Source organism: Rhinolophus hipposideros (genome assembly GCF_964194185.1).
Source record: "Rhinolophus hipposideros genome assembly, chromosome: 1".
Taxonomy (NCBI): Eukaryota; Metazoa; Chordata; class Mammalia; order Chiroptera; family Rhinolophidae; genus Rhinolophus; species Rhinolophus hipposideros.
This window is the reverse complement of record NC_138047.1, coordinates 36625986-36652541: the sequence shown is the minus strand read 5'-3', so window position 1 is coordinate 36652541 and position 26556 is coordinate 36625986. Positions and strand designations below refer to the sequence as shown.

General features: G+C 41.1%; 1 protein-coding gene across 9 annotated transcripts in view; it reads right to left on the bottom strand.

The window, feature by feature from the left end:
* The window catches only part of RBM47 (RNA binding motif protein 47), a 147884-nt gene that overhangs the window by 90641 nt on the left and 30687 nt on the right, over positions 1–26556 (bottom strand). For 4 of the 9 annotated variants that reach the window (XM_081054935.1, XM_081054936.1, XM_081054933.1 and 1 more), the window contains exon 2: positions 1382–1467. The exons of the other annotated variants lie outside the window; for them this stretch is intronic. The gene's annotated coding sequence lies outside the window, so the exon portion shown is untranslated. The remainder of the gene's footprint in view (positions 1–1381; positions 1468–26556) is intronic. 9 annotated transcript variants of the gene reach the window in all.

Here is a 26556-nt window from a genome sequence, read left to right as displayed (position 1 = left end):
AAACCTTCCATGATAGTCTCCCCTCCCTCTAACGATGAGGTTAGTGCCTCCAATTTTAAACTCCCTTAACTTCTTACACTGGTTTAATCCACTCATTCCTCTTTTATTATATAATGTCTGCCAGCTTTCTAGGGGCAGAAATTCAATCCTTTCTGACTTCATATCTTAATTACTCAGTACCGAGCACAGAGCCTAGCACACAGGGGATGCTCAGAAAATGTTTATTAACTATATCCCCACTGATTTCAGGATTAGTGTACTATCCCATGGGGCCCAAGAACACATAAGTTCTGCCTATAAAAACCAGGCCCGTGGGGCTTGAGGAATCCGGCCCGTTCAGCGGCATTAATTCTATAAAGACGGTCTTTTCCCACACGTGGAACAGGAATGTGGATTTGAACTCATTCAGAGATAAATGGATGCTGACGAATCATTCTTAGGGCATAGCACAGAGTATTCTAGTTGCAAGTCTTACAGTGTTAACTGCTGAGGGGGAACCGGTTTTGGATAAGTGTCTAATTCTGCGATCAGTTGCCAGGGAGGCTGCTTCCTGATCTGAGGGCCAGGACCCCTGCTTAGGAGGCCCCAGGGCTACTCATCTCAGAATCATCATTTGAAGTCACCAAAAAAATTAGTTTTTCTTTCAGTATTAGAATCCTAAATTCTTTCTTTGGTAAGTACAGAATTCTTATTGTTTTGTGCTTTAACAGAAAAATATTCATTCCCTACCTTAAAAACAAACAAACAAACAAAAAACCCACTTCTACTCTTGAAAAATAGGAGATAGAAAACACTTAATGTTGGTCATTTGGGGATTATCAGAGGAATGGTATATTTCATGAAATCTAAGTCTCCACAGATGCATTCTAATTTCAGACATGTTAAATGGGGGGGTGGGAGATCAGGGGGAATGCATTCTAGAGTTGAGGAAATGCAATAAACACCATAGGAAAAACTCAGTATTAAAAAGAGTTTTAGCAAAGTCATTAAAATATAGTTCTGTCAAGTAGACTGGGAGGGGGGTTTATCACTGTGAAGGGTATATAAATGTCTAATCATTATGTTGTTTTGTACATCTGAAACTCATGTAAAAAAAAATCTAAATCCAGAAAATAAGTATGTATTTCCCCATATATATACAATTCTTTGTGACTATGGGAGTCCTTTGGGGACATTTGTGCTGATAAAAATATAGAACAGGGTGGTCTAGTAAATTAAGCAAACACCCAGAAGCAAAACAATATGTGTTGGTTAAAAAATAAATAAATAAATAAAGCAGGGATTAGCATTTGGGCATCACTATGTAATGTTCACCTACTTTTCTCCACTCCTACATTACGTTCATTTGAGCCATGGTGAAGATGGAGCCAGCCTGACTTACCAAACCTCCTCGGTGAGCCCAGGAATGGATGTTCTCTGCTGGGTGACCTGATGCAAGGTATCCTTCTAATGCCTCTGTTACATGAACTGTGAAATGGAAAACATAACACTATTGAACCAGAGACTGCTAGTGAGAAGTATGCAGTAAATGACCGCTAAATGTAATAATAAAGGAGGGTGGGTTGGAAGAAGAAATATGGTGTTTTATTAAAATCACACACCTCCTCATGTGTGTAGATTACAAGGAAAGCTACATAACCGGACAGTATAGGAAATTTCCACTGGCCCACATACATGCAGAAAATAGGTCGCATACTTGCCAATTCTGCAAAGCGATTCAGGTTCGTACTAGCTAAAGGACATTCGAGGAAGAAAACCTTACTCTGACAAGCAGAGAAGAGGGAAATATATAAAGAGGTGGTGTTAGCAGGGAAGGGAAGCTCATAGGTTTGCCCAGGTGCTCAAAACTCAGCTCTACTATTTACCAGCTGGGTGATCTTGGGCATTTTACTCAACCTCTCTTAGTTTTTTACTCATTAATATGGGCATAATGTAATCCACCTGTTAAGGACATTGGGCTAATAAGAGAAAAGATAAGAAGCCCTTAGGCCCCATATGAAAGAATACACTCAATGAAAGGCAGCTATAATGATTATATTTATTTAAATTTCTTTCTGCAGAGGCACAATAAAGTGTGGTCTTTTAGGGTAAATTACCAAACATTCAAAATTGTTTAAAGCATTGTGAGCTGTTAGTATTTTAAACGTTCCTTTACCTTTGGAAACCCTTTACAGCTGGCTTTTCTGCCCATATATAACTAATATTCCATAACTACTCAGCTTGTCTTTAAGTAAATACACTTGTTGAGGTAGGCTCTGAACAGTAGATTTTATTATGCCCCCATAATTTATTATGCTACCCCACCATAAATGACTAAAACCCCACAGGAGTCTCATTCCTGCCCCCTCCAATAAAGACCATGAGTCCACAACCTATGCCTGGGAAACAAAATACTGAGTTCTGCTAACTCCTGTGGTCCAACTTAATAATCATTTGTTCCAAAGTTCTTCCCAACTCAATGGCCTAATTAACTAAGGTTGAGCTTTTGATTAACATACTGTGCTTGAAGAAACTTTGACCCACAGAAACTTGGCATTTGACTTGCTTCTCTGAGGCCAACCTGTGTCACGAGTGTCAGTTTCAAGGGTAATAAAGGACCTGGCTGTTTGCTTACAGCAAACGGAGGTGGTGCCATGTCATTATCCGGCTTTTACCTCTGCTATCCACTGAACCCTGGACAAAGAAAGTTTGCAGCCTGCATGTCAGTTTTTACAGAATGAAAGGATATATATTTCCAAATTGAAAAGTACCTAAGTTCTACCTTGCATTTTAACTAAATGACAGTTGTTTTAAAAACATGAATATGGTCCCAAGATCAAAGTGATCAGAGTGTGGATCAGGTGTTAGATCAGGTGTTTGAGCAGGTGCTTGTTATATCTGCCCAGATTCTGCCTTGGTAAGCAAACTGCTTTGATGGTTCCTGAGTTCCCCTTTATAGAAACATGTGTGTTATAGAAACATGCATCAGACACAAGGCAGAGACCACAGTACTTGAGAGATCATGTTCCTGTACGTCATGAGATTAATAGTGTCCCCCCAAACTCATTGAAACCCTGACTCCCCGTATGTCAGCATGTGACTGTATTTAGAAATAGGGCCCATAAAGGAGTAATTTATATGAGGTCATATGATTGGTGTCTTATAAGAGGAGATTAGGACACATTCACACACAGACCAAGGGATAACCATGAAAGGACACAGTGTGAAGGTAGCCATCTTCAAGCCAGGGAGAGAGACCTCAGAAGAAACCAAATCCACTGACACCTTGATCTTGGACTTCCAGCCTCCAGAGTTCCAGAACTGTGAGAAAATAAATTTCTCTAGTTTAGGCCATCCAATCTGTGGTATTTTGTTATAGCAGCCCTAGCAAAGTAATACACTGCTCTGCTCTCTGCACCTCTCAACCTTATGTCCCAGGACCAGGCAGGCAACAAATGAGTGAAGTAGATGAGGAATGGGAGTGGTGTCAACAGTGGTAATGGGGCATGCTCTATTTACAAGTATATCAAATTAAAATTTAAAATACCGTGAGGCCATACAAAATATGTCCATGGCTTGATTATGTCAGCGACATAATCCAGTTTCAATCCCTGGGCTTCAGTTTGCAATCCCTGGGCTAAACCATTGCAATTTGACATTTCAAAACACCCACTATTCACGCTTTCAACGAATATTAATTGAACTCCTGCTACACACCAGGCTCTGTGCCAGACACCAGGCACAGCAGTGGTGTCTTCTCTGCGTTCAGGATATGTAATGGTCTCGACAGGCAGTCCAGGTATTGAGCTAGGCTAGAAATACCAAGCTGAAAAGACAGTTGCTGCCCTCCAGGAGGTATAGAGGTGGAATGAGACCATTCTAAAACAATGTGACACCAGCTGTAATACGCAAGGGGCAATGGAAAGTGGGAAAAAGACAATCCTAAATCTGTCAAGATTAATCCAGGAAGAGGTGAACCAAGTCCTGAAGGATGAACAGCAGTTTGCAGGGCAGACAGGGATGACGGATGAGGAGAGGTCATTTTCCAGACGGAAGGAACGGCCAGTTCCTCGGTGCAGGAACACGAGAAAGCATAGCTTCTTTGGAGAATGACAACCAGTGGGACAGAGGGTGAGTAGAGGAGAGCAGCAGGGCATGCAGCTGAACAAGGGAAGGAACCAGGAGCTCACATTTTATTGTACAGTGAACCGCTGGAGAATTTTAATCAGGAAGGTGACATTGCCAGTACCGCATATTAGAAAAAACACTCGGACCACAATTCAGAAGGAGCTAAAGGCAGGGCGACCCCATCAGAAGATGAAGGCAGGAACCGGGGAAACAGACATAGGGATGCTTAGTGGTCAAGGTCAGGAATGCAGAACTGGAATTGTCATGGCGTTCAACCATGGCCCTGGGTGGCACTGACCAAGGACATTACGTACGTAAAGAGAAGCACTAGTTTTCCTTGCTGGATACTTTGATCAATGAGAACATGCATTTCTTAAGAGCCTTTTAATTTATCTTACATTTCACATCAGGAAACTAACTCTCCTCATTCTTTTTGTCCATTATAGCCACATGTGACTGTACCTCTGCTTCTTTATCTGTAAATATGGATAATAATGGCACTTCCATCACAGGGAGGATTTCTTGAGTTCATTAATACAAGTAAGTACTTAAGTGCAATAAATGTTAGCCATTATTAAAGCAGAAATAAACTTTAAAGAACAGATGCACAATTAATCACTGTGCAATTAACAACTGTCCTCCCTCTCAGTGAATAGCAGCCAGATTAAACCAACAACCATAATGACGGGGTAAAACCTTACATACAGTAAGGTTTTTCCAGGACAATTACATACAGTAATTTGTCCTGGAAAGGAGCTGCCTCTGATTTCCTTGATCTCTCCAGAGCTCTCACACAGACTCTTAGAAAAGGCCCTAATACTTGTACATAATCATGATTTTAAATTTATAAAATGCTTTCTCTAAGGTAAAAATTTTTCAGAGATTAAAGACTCAAGAGGATGTGAGCCTTACAAGGGAAGACTGACTGCAGAGAGGCACAAGAGAATTTTCTAGAGAGATGGAAATGTCTATGTCTTGATTGGGGCAGTGGTTTCATGGCTATATGTGTTCCAAATATCACTTAAAATGTGTGAATTTTATTATATATAAATTATACTTCAATAAAGATTGAATAAAGGTAGAAGAGATGGAAGAAGAGGAAAGGGGAATTTACACAAAAATGGATATTTTTATTCCAAAGAGAAGGAAAAATAGACTTGTGTGAAAAAACTTGCCTTAAAACTTTTAATTTTCAAAAAAGCCATCACTTTGAAGGGACGAAGCTGGCTAGGAATGTAAAAGAGCTCCCTTATGCAAGAAACATTTTGAAAATTCACCCTCAATTCCTATGTCTAAAGAACAGCACTTTTTACCCCTAGTTTCACTGGACAAGCTGCCCTCTTGTGGTTTTGATATATATTTCCTTAGCATAAAAGTGGGCACATATGAAGCTATTCCCATAGCAGTCCCAGCCTGCACACAAATGTTTCTCAAGATAATTGAGAGTGGGTTAGACAGCGCTTCCGCAAAAGACAGAGACGGGCCATTATGGGCTTGCGTCATAGCCAGACTTTAAATAAATAAGAAAATAGGTTGCCACAAAATACATATGGTTTGAGGCTGACAAATTCAAGACATTTTATCTCAGTTTAAATTGCTGCTTAATTTTAACATATGCTAGTACATACTTTCACTTTTGCAACACAGAATCTGCATATCACAAGTAAGCATATGTCGCAAACAAGGTGAGCGCAAAGAAAACAACTGAAAGTTTGAATTCTAACATCTGTGAGGGAGTATTATTCAATATTCCCAAAATAACCTTGCACAAAGAAAAACAACAACAACATCAAGCAAAAGACTGGGTTTCATGAACATTGGCCTGCAGGGAAGCTAGGTGTCTTAGGAAACATTAAGTACTTGTTTAACAAAGGGAAAGAAGGAAGGGAAGAAGAAGACACGAAGAAAAGGAAGGGAGGGAGGATCAAATAGCCTATCTTTCAAAAGTTGTACTAAAAAAAGATAAAAGATATATTACTCAAAAATGGCAACATTTTCTCTCTAGAAAGCAATTAATCTTCATATGAGACCTTTTGTAAAAGAAATAAATTGAGAAAAGATAAAGATATAGATGAAAATAGATGCTGTATTTTAACTGTTGAGATGTTAAATTTCATCTAGTCCAGATCCAGTAATATGAGGCCGGACTAACCTAACTTATACCAGGGCTACACTCATTCCTGATAAGTGAATATTGAGTCCCCATTCTATGAGAGTCATCTTTCTTTTTAAATCAAATCATATCACTTTCCCTTCTCAAAAACCTCCAATATCTTCTCCTCACCCTTGGGTAAAATCCAAAATCCTTCCCAGGACTCCCTCTAGGAGCCTGCATGGTTCCCTCTACTTCATACCCTGCCGCTCTCCCGTTCCCTCACTTCCTCTGAACACACCACCAGCCTCCTGCTGTTCCTCCAACATGCCAGCTCCTTCTCACCTCCCTGCCTCAGCGCTGGCGGTCCACCAGCCAGGAATTTCCTTTCTCAGCCTTTCCACCTGGCAATCTCCCTGATTGGATTCAGCTCTCTACTCTAAAATCACCTCCTCCAAGAAGTTTTCCTTGACCACTCTGAAAACAACCTCCAGTCACCAACTCTGCACTCTCATCTTTCCTGTCTTTACTTTTCTTCTTTGCATCTATCATCTGAAATTATATTATGTATTCATTTTTTATCACTTTTTATTATCTCTCTGCCCCACTGAACTGTGAGCTCCTTGAGGGAAGGGCTTTATCTTCTAAAACAGAGCCTGACACTAGTTAGTACTTATTTGAAAAATGAAATAACTCTGCTTAGGAAGATAATAAACCCAAATAAGATATGTTCCAACACTGTATCACTATCAATAAATCCTTTTTCACTTCTAGCCCAAGTTTCTCTTCTTGCAACAAAAGGCTATATCCTTTACTTGAATCCCCAAGTGATGGACAGTGGCTGACCAATACATGCTCTGTTAAGTAATTATTTAGGATCACACACTTCTGAAGGTAAAATGAGGACTTAGCTATAACCTACTCCAGCCCTTTGGTTTGAAGGGTAAGTACACAGGCTCAGAGAGGTTGGCTCGTTTCTCCAGGTACACACAGAAACAGCGACCATCAGCAAACCCCAGATCACTTACAGGGTTCACAGTGACAGCCTTATTCATGTCTACAATCCCAGGGCCCGGTATGGTGCCTGGTACAAAGAAAGAGCTTAGCAGAAGTGCACCCAAGTAACAACTACCCTCAATCCCGCTCGAAGTTCTCATTCAACTGAACTGCACTTCCTCTCTTTACTATCGCAACTATAACTTTCTATCGGACAAACATTTCCAGTTACTTGTGTCATTATTTCCTGTCCTCTCTCCTTGGAATGTGCAGATGACAACATAACAAGACACAACAGTATATCTGGGGACTGGTTTGATTCTAACCTAACTCAAATAATCCAGAATGGAAACACCAAGGAAAAAGTGGAAAATGCAAAGAAAACTAAAACAAAAAGAAAGACAAAAAGCTGGCAGTGTACCCGGCCACAGGTGTTGTGACTGTAATGCAAGGCAGGAACCCTGTTGGGTTCCTGTTTGTTTTCTTACAGCACCTAGCAGTGTGCCTGGCACACAGTCATGGGAGAAGAGAATAAAATGACACTGCAGATTCAGTTTATACTCAGCCTACAGTGGTTTGATAATAACAAGTTTACTTTATAGTAATAGCTCACACTTGCATGGTGCCTTCCGTTCTTAGCACTTCACACACATCTCATTGAATCCTCCCAAAACATACACCACACCTGTAAGGGAGATACGACAACTCGGAAAAACCAAGTTGTTTTTAGAAGTCAGTTAGCAGCCGAATCTAGACTCCAGTCTCCTATGAGACTCTGCAAAATTCCTTGCTTCCAGTATGTCTGCATTACCTGTGTGCTTTGCTAAAGAAATAGTGATGTGTTTGATTAGGGGACGTTGCCCCAGACCCAGCTAGTGGTACTAAGCAATGTAGAGCGCATGCAACGTATTATCTTTCTAAAATCTGAAATATTCCGGATTCCAAAACACATCTGACCCAACGGGTTTCAGGCAAGGATGTCTCAGATTTACCTTAATGCAAAGAAGTAACCTGTCCCCAGTCACACACATAGGCAGTGGCAAAGCTGGGATGCCAATCCAGGCAGTCAAATTCCGTAGGTGGCCCCAGGATCCTGCCTCTCTAATCAATGATGTCTGTGTGACCTGAAAAACGATGACTGCCTCAACAATTTTTCTGATGTCGCTCCAGGAAATAAGATTCAGCAAGGTGAATAGCTGCGGCAGACTCATGTTGTCACCCACAAAGACTGATTTGGACTATCGATGACCCTAATAAATGAGGGCTCCAGGATAGTAGCCCGAGCACGGTGGACTTCTAGGAGGTCGTGGCCACTTTTGGGAAGAGGGCATACAAAGCTTTTGGTGATCAAAACATTCACCTCCCTGAATGCTTCCCCAGGAGCTTCTGGGAAATGCAGGCAAACCTGCTAGGGCTCTGGGATGATCTTTCCACATTCTTTTATACACTCTATGAAGTGGGACGGGAGAGCTGTGGTGGAATGTGTAAGCAGAAAAGGTGCGTGTGTTTATGCATGCATGGAAGACTTCCCTAATAAACAGACTTCCCTAATGTTCAGAATGCAGAACAATGATAAATTGCATTTCTGCTTTTATTCCTATCCTTTAAATGAATTATCTGTGGAAATAAAAGATGCTGCTTCATTTGGGCAGAGTTCTTACTTCACGAAGTATTTGGGGGTGAACTCCAATCTTCAGATCTCAGTTCAAATGCTACTTCCTCAGGGAAACCTTCCCAACACCCCAGATCAAATGGTTCCCCCCCTTTCATTGTCTCTTCACATCTTGGTGTAAGCCTTCCCTTGTAGCACTCATCACAATCTGTAATTAAATACTTGTGAGTTCACTTGGTCGCTGCCTGGCTGTCCCCACCAGACTGGAAACGCCACGACGGGAGGACCCTTCCTGGTCTGTTTGCCCACTGCCATATCCTCAGCAGGTTGCAGGGCACCTGACACATCCTCGTCGCTCCATAAATATTTGTTGAATGAATGAATGAGTTTCGAATTTCACAGCAGAACACCAGGCATTGGCAGCACTTCACCAGTAGACACACAAGGTCTTCGCCCACCTCAGAACTGTGAAAGCCTTGTTGCCTGGGCAGTGACGTGCTATCTCTACAGTTCTGCGTGGTTACTTCACTTTATGTTTCTTAGTGTTTAACATCTGACCTGTTTAGATCTTGTCTTCCCAATTACATCAACAGCACACTGAGTGTAAGTTATGCTGCCTTGAATTTCGCAAAGCACCCTGGCCAGGGTTTGGCATCTACCCTTTTCATTATATAGTTTAGTGCTCAAAAATAGGTATTATTGCAGGTGGGGAAACTGAAGCCCCAAAGGACAGGAGAGGGTCAAATAAGAAAATGTGAAGCAAACATTGGAGATTTTATCTAAAAAAGCTTTTTTTAAAATGAGTTGATTGCCCAGGAAGAAAGACTGAGTGCTATTTGAATATAAAATACAGGTTCTGACTTTGTTTATGCAAGTGACCAAGACAAGGATAGAGAAAAATCTTAATTCAGCAAAGACCGATTTTTAGCTTTATGAAATATCCCCTATGCCGTTCTTCAGGTCCCACCCAAATCGGGAAGATTCTTGGTGGTGCAAAAGTAGGATTTTTGTTGTTTTGCTAAGTCAGGCCCTTTATTATAGGGCAGAAAAAACACTTGTTCCTGATTTCTCAATTCCTCATTCCTGCTGGCACCACAAAATATGACCCAGCCCTGACTGACTCTCAAGCCCAACAAACCACAAATGAAATAGATAACTCAGTGTTTTTTCAAATCTATATATTTAAAGCAATTTTTAAATGTTTATTCTTTTTTTTCTTTCATTTTTTGGTCAAATTACTTATGATAGATGTTCATGATTATCAAGTACGTCTAAGAATCATTCACCCACAGCCAGGCACTCACATTCGGGTAGTATCCTATTCTCATTTTCTGCCCCAACCCTCATAGAAGCCCAACAGTCAAAGACCGGACCAGTCAGCTGAAAATGCTGTTGTCTAAACACAGCCAAACCACTCAGAATTATCACAATTGTCTATGCCACGAAAAGTGCAGAAAACCCCTAAAATGCTTTAAGGGCTAAAGGCAGCCTTTAAAATACAAGGGTATGGAAATTCTCAGTTGTGTTCGTCTCCACGGTCCCAAGTCACTAACAACAGGACTCAAAGCATTTTTGCCAGGCTCAACTTTTTAGAAAATCTAATTAGAGCTCACAACATAACCAACTCCTTGGGTGGAATGACAGATGCCCTGAGTCTCCCTGTTCCTCCCCATGTCACTCCCATCTCACCTGCAAGTACGAGCAGCTCAGAGGTGGTGGCCCCCACCCCCCCACCCCCGCTCCTCCCCGACCTCCTTATGCGTCTCAAGGTTTAATATGTTCTGTACACTGTACTACTCTATGTCGTCTTTGACTACTAACCACCAGAACAAATGAAAAGTCGATGCTGTTCCCTTTTCTTTCATTATTTGCCATGTGTTTCACACTGGCTATGTGCCAGACACTGCATTAAAACAGACCCTGTGTCTGGTTTTAATCCTCCCAACAAACAAACAAGGTGGCAACTGGTAAGCCCGTTTTCAGTGAAGGAAACTGAGGCTTGGGGAGGTTGTCTTGAAAAAAAAAAAACTTCTAAGAGGTAGGCTGAAACTTAAAGTTTGATCTTTCTGGCATTATTCCATTGTCTCGAAATAAGAGATCCTTCCACCACTAGGAGATCAGTAATCTCTTGTCATTCATTCATTCATTCATTCAGTCATCCATCAGTAACATTTAGTAGAGGTCCACAATGCATGGTCCTCTCAATAAATTGAAACCCATTTCTTCCATTCCATAATACACCAAATTTTACATTTCAACATCTCTCAAATAACCAGTGTGTATATTTACTCATTTTAAAAGCTAGTATTAAATCAATTGCATATTTTACATCTGTAGTCAAATGACCATCCAGGGAACAAGTCCCTTGAGACAAAATCTTCAAGATTCCCTTGATTTAAAGATATTCAAAGTCTAACGAAGGAGACCACCTGGTCTGTGTGGCTCCAAGAGGGTAAGAGTAATGTGATTAAAGAAAAAATGTGACTATCAGAAGGAGGGGTGGTCCTCCTTTGGAAGCCTAGGAAAAGCTGGACAGGTGAGAGCTGGCAGTGCCACTGGGGCACAGATGAGAACAAGAACTTTTAAAGTCACTGGATTTCAGAAGCAAGGCAGGATCAGCCTACTGAGATACCTGGGGTTCGCAGGCCAAGAAGGTGCATGCGATTACACTTTAGATCCCTTTCTTCCTCAACTCTAATTCCAGTCGCACCCAGCGCCCTTCTGGATGTGATTTGCTATTCCCTGTCCACTCAAGGTTGAGAGAGAATGTGCTCATTTGCCAAAAGTAACCTTATTTTCAACAGCCAACAAATACCCCTGGAGGACCAGCTCCAAACCATCGTTGTGCTAGAGTGTTCACCCAGATCTTCTGCCCCTGGGCCTACCAATAGAAGCCCTTATCCCACAGTGCCCCTCAGGGAGCCTCTCTCTGAAAGGGTGGGGACCACTGCACAGCAGCCGTGCTTCTCAAGCCTGCCCAATCACCTGGAAAGCTTGTTAAAAATCAGATTCCTGGGCCTTCCCTTGGACCTTCTGCATCAGCACCACCAAGGGAAGGTTCTGAAAATCTCTCATTTTAAACAGTATCCCAGTAATTCTACTCATTGGACAAGTTTGTCAATACAGTTCTCTGGCAACTTAGCCTATTGTGGGTGTGAGCGCTGTAAGAGGAAATATATTCAACGCAATGTGATATACTGGGGATTTCGTTTTTAAAAGATATTTTTAGAAATTATAATACAACTGCTTTTATTATCAAACCAAGACCCCCTTTTCCTCATTCCTTTGCCCCAGATCCTACTAAGTGAAATCCCAGAGACTTAGATCCTATTCCATTGAAAGCCACATGACATAATACTCAGAAGATCAGTTATTGTTAGGAGGTCATGTTAATGTTAATATTCTTAGTGCCAACAAAATGCTTTGAGCACATGAGCACTCAATACTTTTTTTCAACAGCCTGGCCCAATCCTTTCCAGGCCAAAGCTGACAGGAGTTTTCAGGTGTAGTGGCTCTCCTTACAGTGGATGACATATACACATACACATAACTGGCCCACAATATGCTTCCTTTCTATTTATGACTACTCCCTGGAAACTAAAACTTACTGCGTTGATAATATATTTTTTCATGATGCATAGTATTGGTTCAATATATCAGGCTACTCAGAAGCAATATTATTCTTAGAAGAGAGAGTGTCAATGAAGAATTCACTCCAAGGGATGAGAGTTGTATTTGCTGGGCGTGGAGCTCTAAATGTCATCTCCCAAAGAGAGGCAAGTCCAATGATAAGGCAACATAAACAGGCAGGTTAAAATTATCCAAAATGCATGAATCCATGTATTATTAGGTTGGTGCAAAAGTAACTGTGGTTTTTGCAATTATTTTTAACCTTTTAAACTGCAATTACTTTTGCACTAACCTAATATATTAGATTGGCATTCTTTTGCCCTTGCTAAAATCAGAAGTACATTTTACTGTGGTTGCTGACCTCTGAGCTACTCACCACACAACTAGGCTGGTTCCAAATAAATCCATTTTGTTCATAAACAGCATTTAAACAATGAACACATGATGCTCTATGGTGTTTTTCATTTTTTTTTTTTTTTTTAATGATTAAATGACTGTAAAAGCTATAAAATGCTCTCCAAACTGTGTGGCTATGTTGTAATAGTCCTGCAGGATCCCCAGAGGCCAAATTCTTGCAACAGTAAAATACCTTAGCTATCTACTAATTGATGAAGATAAGTTAACAGATTCAGACCGGTGACTTGCCCAAGGTCACAAAGCCCGTCAGTGTGCATGTCAGACCTGCCGCCTCTCCGACCATGTGTGTGAGGGAACTCAGAGAGAGTGGTGTCCGATAGGCAGAACCTGGTGCACTCTCCGCTGTGCTAACCTGCCATCTGGCCCACTCTTTGGGCTTGCCTACTCCAGAGAGTAATAAACAGTCCTCCCAGTGTGGCATGTAACCAAGGCTACCTCTTGAAATTAAAAGAGTAACACAACTGCTGTGGCATATCTAAGTACATCCTTCAGGAGGACACGTTGACACGTGTAACTGCCTGATGTATTTGAAAGTTACAAAAATACAAGCGACAGAGGTCGGTCCCTTCTCTGGACCACCGTGCCCACATGACAGTTAGGTCTGACCATTTGACATAGCTCCAGCCAAAGAATGGAGAGGAAATGATGGGGGCCATGATGATCCCATGTGGGCCTGGCCCTAAAAACCTACCACGCATGCTCTTCTGGCTCTCTCCTTCTCTGGCTGACTGGGAGAGCAAGGCCCAGGCAACTCTGGACATCACGGGCTAGAAGAGTCTGTGTCTCCCATCTGGATCTCCAAATGAGTTCGTCGAGGTAAACCGCGCCCCCAACCCGCACGCGCACCAGGATGGCAAGAAACACATTTCTATTCGGTGAGCCACTGACATATTGGGGTCTATATGTTACTGCTACTTAGCCTAGCCTAACAAAAACACAAGGAATCCCTGAAGATTGGGGAAAGTATGGTTTTAAAGTAAGACGAAATAAGCAGCACAGGTAACACGTCTATTGTTTGTCAACCACAAAACACCAGGAAGGAATCAACAGGATTTGGGGAAGGGTAAAACACAGACTAACTTAATTTTCTTCTAGAATATAAAAGAAAAATCCCTGTCTTGCTCCCAGAACAGTTCGTTTATAAGTTGCTTTTTGAAACAATGTACAGAATGGCTTTTCCAAAGAAAGAATGTTAGAAATGACGTTCAAAAAGATTTTCAAAAAAATAAAAAATCTTTTTGCCCAAGTACAATAGAAATGATTCTAAAAGTAACATCAGTCTTTCGGGTCTCTGACACCTAAGGACACTTGGTGGGTGGCGAGGGCACAGAAAGGGGCAGAGGAGCTTCTAGGCAAGGGCCCCTGGGGCTGAAGGCCTACTAGGAGGGCCCCGACATGGGTGGCTTGGGTAGGCTGGGTGGTGGCTGTGGGGACTGGGCAGGGGCTGAGGAAACGTTCCGTCCAGCAACCTGTCTTGGTGAAAACACAAAATCCATTTGTCCACAGATGCAACATGCTTCATTCTGTACTTGATCAAGGGAGGTAATGAATTCAGCTAAGCTTCCCCAGTGTTTCTGATTTGATCCCAAATGGCAGTTTCATTAATGAGCTGTGAAGTTAGTTTCTCATTCATCCTGAGCAGCCCCAGTGCTGTTAAGCGGTGCTCAGCAAGCTATGTGCTACTACACGGCAGTGTGATTCAGGGCCGGAGACCCTCAAGTGCGCTGACACACATCTGCCAGCGCCGGCCTTGGAGCTGGAGCAGGGTCCTTGATGCCTTTGCTAGACTGGACATTAACCTTTTACTTGCTGGCTTACGGACAAGTCCAGGGGTTCCTGGGGGAGGAGCCAGAGAGGTCAGGCTGGTGGTGGGAGCATACTGGAGGCTTGGGCAGCAGCTGCTCACCAAGAGGTACAGAAAGGTTTCAATCTTTTACAAACCAGCATGGCTGTACCAGTGCATACAACTATCAGATCTGGTGAAAAGTTCAAGCTTTGGAAACAGGCCTGGGTTCAAACCTTAATTCGGTTACAATCCAACTGTGTGAACATGCGTAACTTATTCCTTATATTCTCTGAGCCTTACATTCTGAATTTTCTCAACTGCAAAATGAGGATGAGAACATGGATGTGAAAACATCTGATACAATGTCTGATGTTTAGTAGGTGTTTAATAAAAGCTGGTCTCTCCCTAATCCCCCTCCCCGGTTCCGCCCCCTCCCTTCCACCTGCAGCTCACATCATCTTCACAGCAAATCCAAGACACAGGAATTAGGATAAAGGAAAAATAGAGGATAAATGATAAGGTCACAGAATGAAAAGATAGTAAGACTTGGGGAGAGACAGGAGGAATAAAAAAGCAAAGAGGAACCTGGAGGAAGTTGCTATACATAGTTGAGGAGAATTGCTTCAGACATAGATCAGTGCCCCCAGTGGGAGGGATTACCAGCCAAAACTAGAGCTTTCCATCAGCCGGGTACTCATTCTTGGATTAGCATCAACTAGGACCTCTACATCATGTTAGAAACTGGACTATAGAGCCAGTTCTGATGGCAACATCATTAAGAATCCAATGATCTTGGTTCAAATCCTGGCTCGGTCATTTACTAGTTGTATGTAAATCACTTAATCTCTCTGTACCTCAGTTTCTTCGTTTGTATGATGAGGGCAATCATAGTACCCACCTCTGGGTCATAAGGATAAACTGAGTTAACATAGATCAAGTGTTAAGAATGGTGCCTGCCTGTGTTCAGAATAGCTATACACCTATCTGTTCTTTATTCTTACTATTCATTGATGGCACTCAGAGGCAAAAAGCTTTGCCACTTCCCAACAATGTAGGGATTTTAGGAAAGTTATTTAGGTGTCTGAACCCCAGAAGTTCCCTGTAACATAAAGGGATTGCATTACAGCTAACATTTATTGAGCAGTATTGTGCCTCTTACTGTACATACTGTAAGGTTTTTCGTTTAATGCTCACAAAGATACTTTGATGAAGATTCATTATGAGGTTCATGTTCCAGAAGAGAAAGCTGTGTCTTCAAAAGGTTAAGTATCTAGCCCAAGGGTAAAAAGTTGGGAAGGGGCCCAGCCAAGACTTCAAGCCAGTTCAGAGAGACAACAGATCCTGCTTACTGAAATATTGTGCTCTATTATCTCTGCCCCCAGGATGCTGTAACGGCATTGCAGGCATGCTTGCTGAGTATCACATACTTTGGTGAAAGGAATGTAATCAGTGTCCATAAAAACCAAAGAAATGTAGCGCTAGACCAACAGAATCAAGATAAAGGTCAGGGTTTTTGGTTGTCCACATGACTCGCTCGGGTTGGGGCAAGACAAAGTAGGTACGAAAATAAAAGCTCATGCTGGAGAATCAAGGGGCCAGAAGTCTAATATCACAATATAATTTCTAAAGGTATCATGCTTTATAAATGAGACCATCTCAAATGATTATATATACATGTTAAGTCATACCTTTACACTGACTTCCATAATAAAAGACTCATAAATTCAACCACATAAAATATGTCTTAAAACCACAAACAAAATCAAAAGATAAATGATCAACAGAAAATATCCACAAGTCACAACACAAAGGGCTTGTTTCAACACAAAGAGCTAATATATCAAATGCTTATAAAAATCAGTGGGAAAATGTTTGACAAACCAATAGAAAAATGGGCCGAGGATACAAACAGATAGTTGACAAAATACAAGTGACCTTTAACTTTACGAAAATATGCAAATTGAAAATACACTGAAATATCATTTCTCATCTATCTGATTGGCAAAAATCCAAATGTTGATATTAACATATTATCATATTATGTTGCCAAGGCTGTGGAGAAAGTAATACTCTCATACATTTCTGATGGGAGATATGCATGTTGGAACAACCCTTAGGGAGGACAGTTACCTATTATATTATATATCTATTATATATCCATTATATCCATTACAATTACTATTGGATATAGTCTTTAACATAGGAATTCTACTTTGGGGAATTTATCCTATAGATATATTTTATACTTGCAGAATGGTGTGTGTGCAAGATAATTTATTTTAGCATTGTTTTTAATAGCAAAAGCCTGGAAACAAACCAAATATCCATCAATAGGAAACTAGTGAAATAAATTATGGTAAATCCATACAATGGAATACTTTTTTAAAAAAGTCAATGTGGAAGCTCTCAATGCACTGAGATTGAGAGATCTCCAAAATGTATTGCCAAGTGAAGAAAAACAAGTAGCAAAACTATTCACCTCATAGTCTACCTTTTGTGGAAAAGGGGGGAAGGGAATAGAAGCTACAGGTTTATTTGCCTGCGTAGCATAAAGAAATTTCCAAAGCATAGATAAGAAACTAAGAACAGTTGATACCTATGCCCAGTTTACCTGAATAAAACAACTTAATAATAAAAAAGTGCTGTGTCTGCATCATTATACACTCTTTGTTAATTTAATCTTCCTATGAAATTCCTTGTTTATCCATTTAAAAGCACTATGTATTAATATTCACCTCAAATCTGTGGAAGTGTTTTCTATCCAAAGCGAGAACTGAATAGGAGAAAAGTTAATCTGATAAGCATATATTATATGCATTTTTAAAAGATGTATAATTCCAACACAATTATCTCTGAGTTGTGCAATCACAGGTTACTTTTATTTTCTCCTTTGTGTTCTTTTCTGTTTCTCTAGTGGCCTGCATTATTCTTAGAATTGAATTAAAATTTGTTCTAATAAAATAAACATTATAAAGAGGAAATCATCTTCAGTGGTTAAGAAAGGGAAGAAATTTTGACTTTGAGGGTAATTAAAAACTGGAACAGTTTACTAATAAACATAATTTGAATTTCTATTTCTGCAAGGCTTTATAAAAATCGTATTAGACAGCTTTGGTTTAAATATTCATTTATTAAAGGCTAAAAGGTCGATCAGATGATGTTTTGCCACAAAGTTGCCATAGCAACTGAAGAGCAGTACTTAGGATATTTTTTTTTCATTAAAAAAATTAGGAAGAATGGGGCTGATTGAACAGGTAGAAGAATCTAGGTTGTGCAAATGGTCTTCAATTTTGCAGCCTTTCTGTAGGTGTTAGGGATTATTAGACTTCTGAGATTTAAAATCTTCTCTAACAATGTGAAAAGCTCTTCCTACAGTGTTCACATAGAACATAATTTTATTATTTCAGGAGTAGCCTGAGCTAAGCTAGAACCATTAGAGAAAAAACCTTTCTAGGAAAAAAAAATCAATTTTAATTATGCTTTTTCTAAGAAACTCTGAAGACTAGGATTTGGTTGAGTACAGTGAACCTCAGGGGAAATCCTACTGCGACAAATGAAATTAAGGCAAGAAAGAATTTCTAGATTCTAAAAAATCTCAAAGAAACTAAAAACAAAAAACACTAAAAAAAAACCTAAAAAAACTCCTTCCAGACTGTTAGACAAACTTGGGTTCTATAGCTGTGTTTGAGAATTTCATAAGTAATCACAATATCATAGATGGTAGGAGGGGCGATGAAAAGAGCAAGACAGCTATCAAAATATTGGAAGACGCATAATTGGAGGAAAAGAACAAAAAATTAAGAGTAAGTCAGATAAGTTACAAACTCGACCAGGTGGTCATTTTTCTAAAATGTGGGGGCTATGATGGATCTCAATGCAAAGGTTCTCAATTGGGGTCATTTTGTTTCCCCACCTAGAAGTTATCTGGCAATGCCTAAAGATATTTTTGGTGGTGGGTGCTACTGGTATCTACCGTGTTTCCCCGAAAATAAGACCTAGCCAGACCATCAGCACTAATGAGTCTTTTGGATCAAAACTTAATATAAGACCCTGTCCTATATTATATTATATATTGTATTGTATTGTATTGTATTATATTATATGAGATCCACTCTTATATTATCGTAAAATAGGACCAGGTCTTACGTTAATTTTTGCTCCAAAAGACGCATTAGAGCTGATGATCTGGCTAGGTCTTATTTTTGGGGAAACACGGTAGTAGGTAGAGGGCCAGGGATGATGCTAAACATCTTATAATGCACAGGACAACATCCCACAACAATCCAAAATATCCATTGTGCCAGGGTTGAAAACCCTGACCTGGAATTGGTGGGAGGTAGGGGTGGCGAGGATCTTGGGCCCACAGAAACACTATAATTCACAAAGGGAATATTATCACTACAGCTACCTATAGAGTCTCACCAAATCATCCGGCCTTGGAATTGGAGCGAGGGCTTTGTCTTTGATACCCCTTCGATCAGGGTCACTTTGATCAGGGCCTACTTTTGCCAGGGTGACCAAACCCTGCGAGTTTTCCCAGGACTGTCCTGGTTTCAGCACTGAGAGGACAAGTGAAGCCACTCTGTTGGCCAAGCTCACAGTGCCATTTGGTCATTCGGAAGTTTTCTCTTTTGAAGAGAAAAAACCTGGTTCCTTCATGGTTTTCTCAGTGCCTTTTCTCACACATAACAAGCTCCCAAGGCCTGGCTCCAGGAGGGACAATAAAAAAGAGTTGATTTCTTAGATCCGTTCTGTGCCCGGTGGCTGCCGCTTGGCAAACAGACTCGGTGGGAAGGGTTGAGCCTCCTGGGGGGTCTCTGGCTTGTCCATAGTTCATCTCGGTCTACCCCCACCAAGGGAGGGGTCCAGGTTCTCCTTTGAATAGGAGCCTTGGGGAAACACTCCTGTCCTGGAGGCCCACACAACTTGCTAAGAGGCAGAGTATGTAATCAGCATTGGTGGGGCCACTTTTCCTAAACTTCTCCTGGGGCAGCACTCCAGGGAATGAACTGCATTCCTTGAGAATGAAGGCCTTTCCCCTTATCTTTCCTAGATTATACTCTCTATTAGCCTATTTCTTATAAATGTGAAACATATTCCAACTATCTATCCTCTGAACACTGGACGTAATATATATTGAAAACATTTCACAAACTATAAAACACAAAATAAATGTAATGTATTAACGTCATAATGAGAAATCATTTGTGTTTGAGGTTAATGTTTGGTGGCAGTTTCTCTTCCTTGCTAAACATTTATAACGACCACGTGGCAGGCACTGTTATAAGAACTGTGCATGTGTTAGCTCATATAATATTCATGAAACTTCTACAAAGTATTATTCTGGTGCCCATTTCACAGATGAAGAAACTGAGGTAGAATGATGTTCAATAACTCCCAGGATCCCAAGGCTGGTGGCACTAGGAGATCAGATTCAGGCAGGCTGGCTCCAAAGTTCACACTGGATGCCACCTGTCACACAAGCCATTCCTGGAGAAAAAAGGAAGTTGCTCAGATAAAATGCCCCCTCGCTGTAATGAATCATGAACTTGCAGTCCATCCTATGCATTTGGTGGCCTACGGGTCACGTGCTGGAGTAGGAACCCTGAGTGAGTCACTCATGAACACATGACTGTACTCTTAGTTCCTTCTGGGTCTGCTTCCGGAACCAGCCTTCCTCGAGTGCTGAGCCAACGAATGGGACCAGTTTCAGTTCTGGGAAAGAGGCTAACCTCCAATCACTGCGTCCACATTGTAGCTCTCTGCATGCTACTGACCACAGTCTAACATGGCCAGCCACGGGGACTTCCTCAAACTGGGAAACGGTGTGCTCACAAATGAGGGTCCTTGATTAACAACCTGTTTGCAGACTAAACACCTCCCAAGCAGCCTCAGAAAGATCCAGGAGCTAATAGTTCTATGAAGACATTTCTGGAAACAGTTCAAATGACAGTCCAAACAAATGCAGATAGTACAATAGGCACCAGGCCAGACTCTATGAAAAAATAAAGATGTTCATCTCTGCCATTTATTCTCCCCTCCTGTGTCCCAATTTTTTTTTTTTTTAAATCCTGTGTTCCCTTCCCTGATCCTCTCTTACAGTGTTCCATGATTTAAAAAAAGGTCTTGGATAACCTTATAGTTACAAAGAGACAGGAATGCAGCCAAACAAGAAACCAAAAGCCCCAAATCTCTGCCTTATCACAAGATACTTTCAAACTCTGAGATTTTCTCCTACTTCAGCACAAATCTTATGATTAGATACCGGTAAGATGTAGTACCATCGTGTTACTCCCTGGTAAAGAAACCAACAAACACCCACTCAAGATTCCCCACCGCCCCCCAGCACTTAACAGATATTTATTGAATAAATGGTCTCCCTCTGACTCTATTTTCTACTTTCATTCATTTTCAGTTTTCTTAGCTTTTTCTTTCTGTAGCCTTACCTAGTGTCAGAGCCTACTTAAATTGCATTGTTGTTACGTCTAAAAGCTTATATTTGTTAGCCTTTTCTGTAATTTTCTCTTTCACCTTAACTTCCAGAGTTACCATGTTATAATACCTAAGGTAGCAAGAGGACAAGAGACTTAACTTCCCTATTACTCACTTCCTCCATCTGGAAATCGTACTAGAACAGTACTTGCTGTGAGGATCGACAGACATAAACGCTCATAAAATGCTTGTCACAAGGGCTGGTGCATAGTGCATAGCTCAAAACATAATAGCTACAATCACTAAACAAAACACCTAAATTGAACAGAATGCCTAGTTCAGGTTGTCTGCGTAGGTAAAATTCTGTAACTTTTAAAAAGACATATGAAAAATAAGATCCGACTTCAGGAAGAACTAGATAGTTTCCCAGGGCCATTTTGTGGAGGTCGTTCCGATCAGAGCACTTCACCACACACGTGGATAAATCTATATTAACCAGAAGCTCTGGGGAAAACCTGCAGGTGTTTCTTTGCTGCCATTTGTCTTCAAAAATCTTGGAGTTCCCACAGGTATGTTGGAAAAGTGGACTTTAGGGTAATTACTGACCACAGCAGGAACACAAAGCATTTTCTACCGCCCAGACCATTACTGTACAGAAATTCTTATGCAAAAATCTAATAACTTTTTTAACCCATAAATGTTTAGAACGCTCCCCAATTCTAATTCTGTCTAAACGCCAATATGCCGAATACCACAGGCCCCTCTGTATTAGAAAATCTTTCTCACACTAGACTTTGTTTAGTTAAGCAAAGTCAAATGATTCCATCTCATGGATAGTTTCTAAGTTTGTTTACTTCCACTTATTAAAAAAAAAAAAATCTTACAATCCAAGGGACTTACCTGTCTGCTTGAATTCTTTCCTCTTTCTCATTTTACTCCTCTAAGTTTCTAATAACGGCTCTTGATTGTGAAAGATAATCAAACTGCACAACAAATGAGCTTAGGGTTCGTCATTTGGAACCTAAATTCTATAGCATCTTCTTGGTCTCAGGGCTCCCAGAATTCCTGTAACCTTTTGGTACCAAACAAGGAAACAGACGCACGATCGAGGTCCTGTGACTAAGAGCACAGTGACAGTTGATGTATAAGTTGGAGAAACAAGGGGCTTGAAATTGTGGTTGCCAGCACCGCTGCACAAGTCAGCCAACTGGGGCTGCACTTACTACCATTCACGGGTGGTGTCAGCTGCCCTCCTCTGGGCCTGTTCCACACCTCTCACTTCCGTAGTGGCTTACTTCCCAAGACACAGCAGAGCAAGACAGTGATTCGTGACCACCCTCAGTCCTGCTCTCCTGGTTGACCAGCTCCACACGCCCACCCTTCCCTCCCGTCAGAGTTCCAATAAGGATCCCAGCAGTTCTATCTGAGGGCATCTGTGCATGCAGCAAAAACCTGGCTCGTGGCTTCCAAAGGATGCAAATTTAAATCCTGAATCCATCTTTCTCGTGGATGACTTAAGTCCATCCAAATATAAAACTGCACTAATAATACCAACTTCATGAGATTATTGGACGGCATGTCAGGTATTCCAGGGCCTGGTATACTGTAGGAGCTCAAAAGAGGTAACTATTATTTTTGTGTTACATTTTGGAATTCATGGTCTACATCGTGAGTTCTCAACAAATTGTAAAGAATAGATTATGTTAGAACTTAACTTTGCCTTTTAACATCAAATTACAATCACTATTTTTTTTTTGGCTCCTAAAATATATTACTTGACAAGACAATGCTGCATCACTAACCCTTTAGTAATATTATTAGCCTCAGAGGAGAGTAAGCTGAGACACAGAAAGTGCCGTGGAACATCCATCAGTCATCCACTTCCCTACAGAGAATTTTGTCTGACCTGGGAAGCAGATAGAGTTTTATGACTGTGGCCATAAGCGTAGCACTAGAACAAGCAAACCATCATCCCAAAATAACCATATGTCATTCTTGCGTATCAGGGATTGGGGTGCTATGGAAAAGCTGCTATGGAGGGTTAAATTGTTGCTGTCATTCCTAAGATTTACCCAAAAGATTCTGGTTTCAGAACATATTCATTTAGCAAGTTTTCACGTATTATTCACTTAGGCTCAAGGTTTACACATATAGAGGAATAATCCCCTATCACATCATTCTAAATTCTTAAAAGGAGTTGTAAGCATGTTCCCTGTTCTTAAATACCTGCCCCTCACTGGCACCACATAAGCATATAAAATGAATAAATAACAATACGAAACATTTATTTTGTTTAACAAACAAAATAAATGTCACAGATGTTATGGTTTTCTCTCCTGTGCTCTGCACCCTTTTCCACTGCCACTTCGTGTCCCTGGAAGCTGATCCTTGTGGACTTGTCTCCCTTGCCATCTGGTACGCCACTGAGTTAAGCCAAGGGAGACGCGGGCAGAAGATGAGAAGCTGGGAGGAGAGAAAGGTCAGGGGGTTTGTTCCCTAGGTTCCCACCTTTCTAGGTGACAGCAGGACACTGCAGCTCTTTACCAGTCTCCTGCCACAGCCTTCATAGAACTACTTTCTCTGGGTTTTTGGCAGTACTTCACAATCCCTCCTTGCTTCCCTAAACCCTGATAATCCCTTTATTAATCTCTCCTCAATTATCTGCTGAGTCTACGTCTGTTTCCTACTGGGAATCTGACTGATGGAGTTGCCTCCCCTACAAAACATAAAGTCACGCCAGAAACTGGAGTTTGTTTCAAAATAACTTAGCTAAAGGGAAAACACACCTTAATTTAAGGATGTTTCAACAAGATTTCAAGCTCTTAGAACCAACATCTAATGAGTGCCTACCGTATGTCGGCACTGCTGCGTGCTGGAGATATGAGGGAACCAAGAGCTCCAGCACTAAAGGTAAAAGAGGGACTAACTATACATAAGTAAACAAATAAGATAATTTCAGACAGCGGTAAGTGCTGGGTGGCACATAAAGCAGGACACTGGGATGGAGACCGACAGGGATCAGATATTTGTGCTGAGAACTGAATGAAGAAGTAGCTTTGTAGGGAGACACTTGGGAAGATGAAGAATTAGAAAGTCGCAGAGGGATGGTTTGTTTGGTGTCTTGGAAGAAGACGTCTTCCTGGTTGGTATAATCTGCTTGTGGGGGGGGAGGGGCACTGAGCTGAAATTATCCCTTCTTCAGAAGAGAGCCCAACAATCCACTAAGAGAAAGTGCTTTAAAAGATAACCCTGAGAGCATTTAGAGTGTGTGTGCGGTGGAGAGGTGGGGGATGGTGAGTGTGGCATCAATCCTGCCAGAGGGAAAGAAGGAGCAAGAGGAGCATTCGCAGAGCCCATGACCCAGCTCTCTCTCCTGAACTCCAGCCTGAACTCCAGCAACCGCCTCTGGACCTCCCTCCTTGCATTGCCTCAGGCTCACCATATGGAACACCGACCTCATCCTCTTTCCCCAAAAGCCGCTTCTCCTTCTGTGGCCATCTAGGCAAGACCATACCCCGAGTCACCATGCCAGAGTACTGGGTGGTGTCTGACACTCCTGCTCCCTCGCTGCCTTCACCCAATTTATCACCAAGGCTTATGGAGTCCAATCCTGGACCCTATCTTTTTTCCGAAGAAAACTGATTAATTTTTAATTGAGATATAACTGACTTATAACGTGGTACTAGTTTAAGGTGTACAACATAATGATTTGCTACATGTATATAATGTGAAATGATCACCACAAGAAGTTTGGTTAACACCCATCACCACACACAGTTATCGGGAATCTCTGTGTCTCATCCCCCTTCTTTCTACCCCTGCAGCCAATGAGTTCAGGTTGTTTACTCGGACTCTCACAATGGCTTCCTTACAAGGTTCCACCCCTTACAACCCTTATTGCCAAAGTGATCTTTCCAAAACTGGGATGTGTCACTCACTCCCAACTAGTTAGCAAAGTATATCAAGTCCTCAGGGATCGGTTCCCTAGCCCCTCTCCAGTCTAATGTCTGCCCTGACTCCATCTTTCCGTACTCTGACCCAACTATCCCTTACAAACTATTGACGGTGCCCGAACGCATTATTCTAGTTCCAGGTTGTTTCTTGTGTCTACACCGGGCCCTCTACCCATTTCTTCTCCAACCGTATACCTTACTCTCAATACCTACTCATTTATCAAAACCATTCAATTGTCACTTCCTCAAAGAAGTCATTTCTAACCACCACCCTGGTAGAATCCATTGTCTCAATACTGCCCCTGCTCACACTGGACTCTCTTCCAACTTCTATCAGGACAGCTATGACATTTATTGTCCTTATTTATAAACTCTCTCCCTGGACTAGTAGTAAGTACCCTAAAGTACGAGGTTTCTTATTCATTGTTGTATTCCTAGCACCTATCAGAGAGTCTGGCACATAGCAAATGCTCAATACATAGTCATAAATAAAACTTTAGTAGAGATATGGCGTGTACCAACTACAAAAAAGACAATGTAAGAGAAGAAACTTTGGGATCAAAGGCTAATTGCAGAATGGGGCAAAGAACAAGAAGAGAAATGGAAGCCTAAGCAAGGTCGACAGGCACAAGGAGAGCGTGTCATTTTAACACTAACTACAACATACAAACAAAGGGCATCTCTGACAGTGTTCCAGATAGAACAGCAAGATAGCAGATGGGGTCTCTGAGGACAATGTTGGATATTTTATAAGAGCAATAATAACAATAGCTTCATAATCAACAATAATCAATAACAACTGAGTGAATCTCATGTGCCAAGCATTTTACATGGGTTACTATATCTTTTAATCCTCATAACAATGCTATAAAGTAGGGACTATTACTGTCCCATTTTATAGATGAAGAAACCGAGGCTTGGCAAGTTTAGAATACTAGCCCAGGATCACATAAATAGAAAATGACATATCTGGAATTCAAGCCGAGCTCTGCCTGGCTCCAAAACCTGAGCTTTTAACCACAGTTACTATGGGGCTTATAGCATAAAATAGCATTTCAATGCTTTAACTTTATCTATAATTAGATTCATTAAACCATACTGTTGAATGGCTTTCTTTATCAGTTGAGGTGTTTAAAATGTCAAAATTTAGATTATGAGAGGTCCCCCGTGATAAAGGGAATTAAATATATGGTGCTTTTTCGCAACCAAAAATATCCAAGACCATATGGGTTTGATAAGCTTAACAAAACAGAATTAGTAAATATATTTTGTGATTTACTAGGACACAGAATTTGTTGTTCATGTTTTTAGCGGAGCTCATGATGATGTCCTCACAAAGTAAACTGGTGAGAATCTTGAGGGCTACAACATGGAACTTTTTGTTCCAATCCAACACAGAAGTGCTGTTCTGTGTTAATATCGTGGGAGGCACTTACAGGATTTAAAATTTTATGGTAGCCACACTTTAAAAGTACAAAAAAACAGGTGACATTAATTTTAATATATTTTCTTTAACCCAGCATATCCAAAA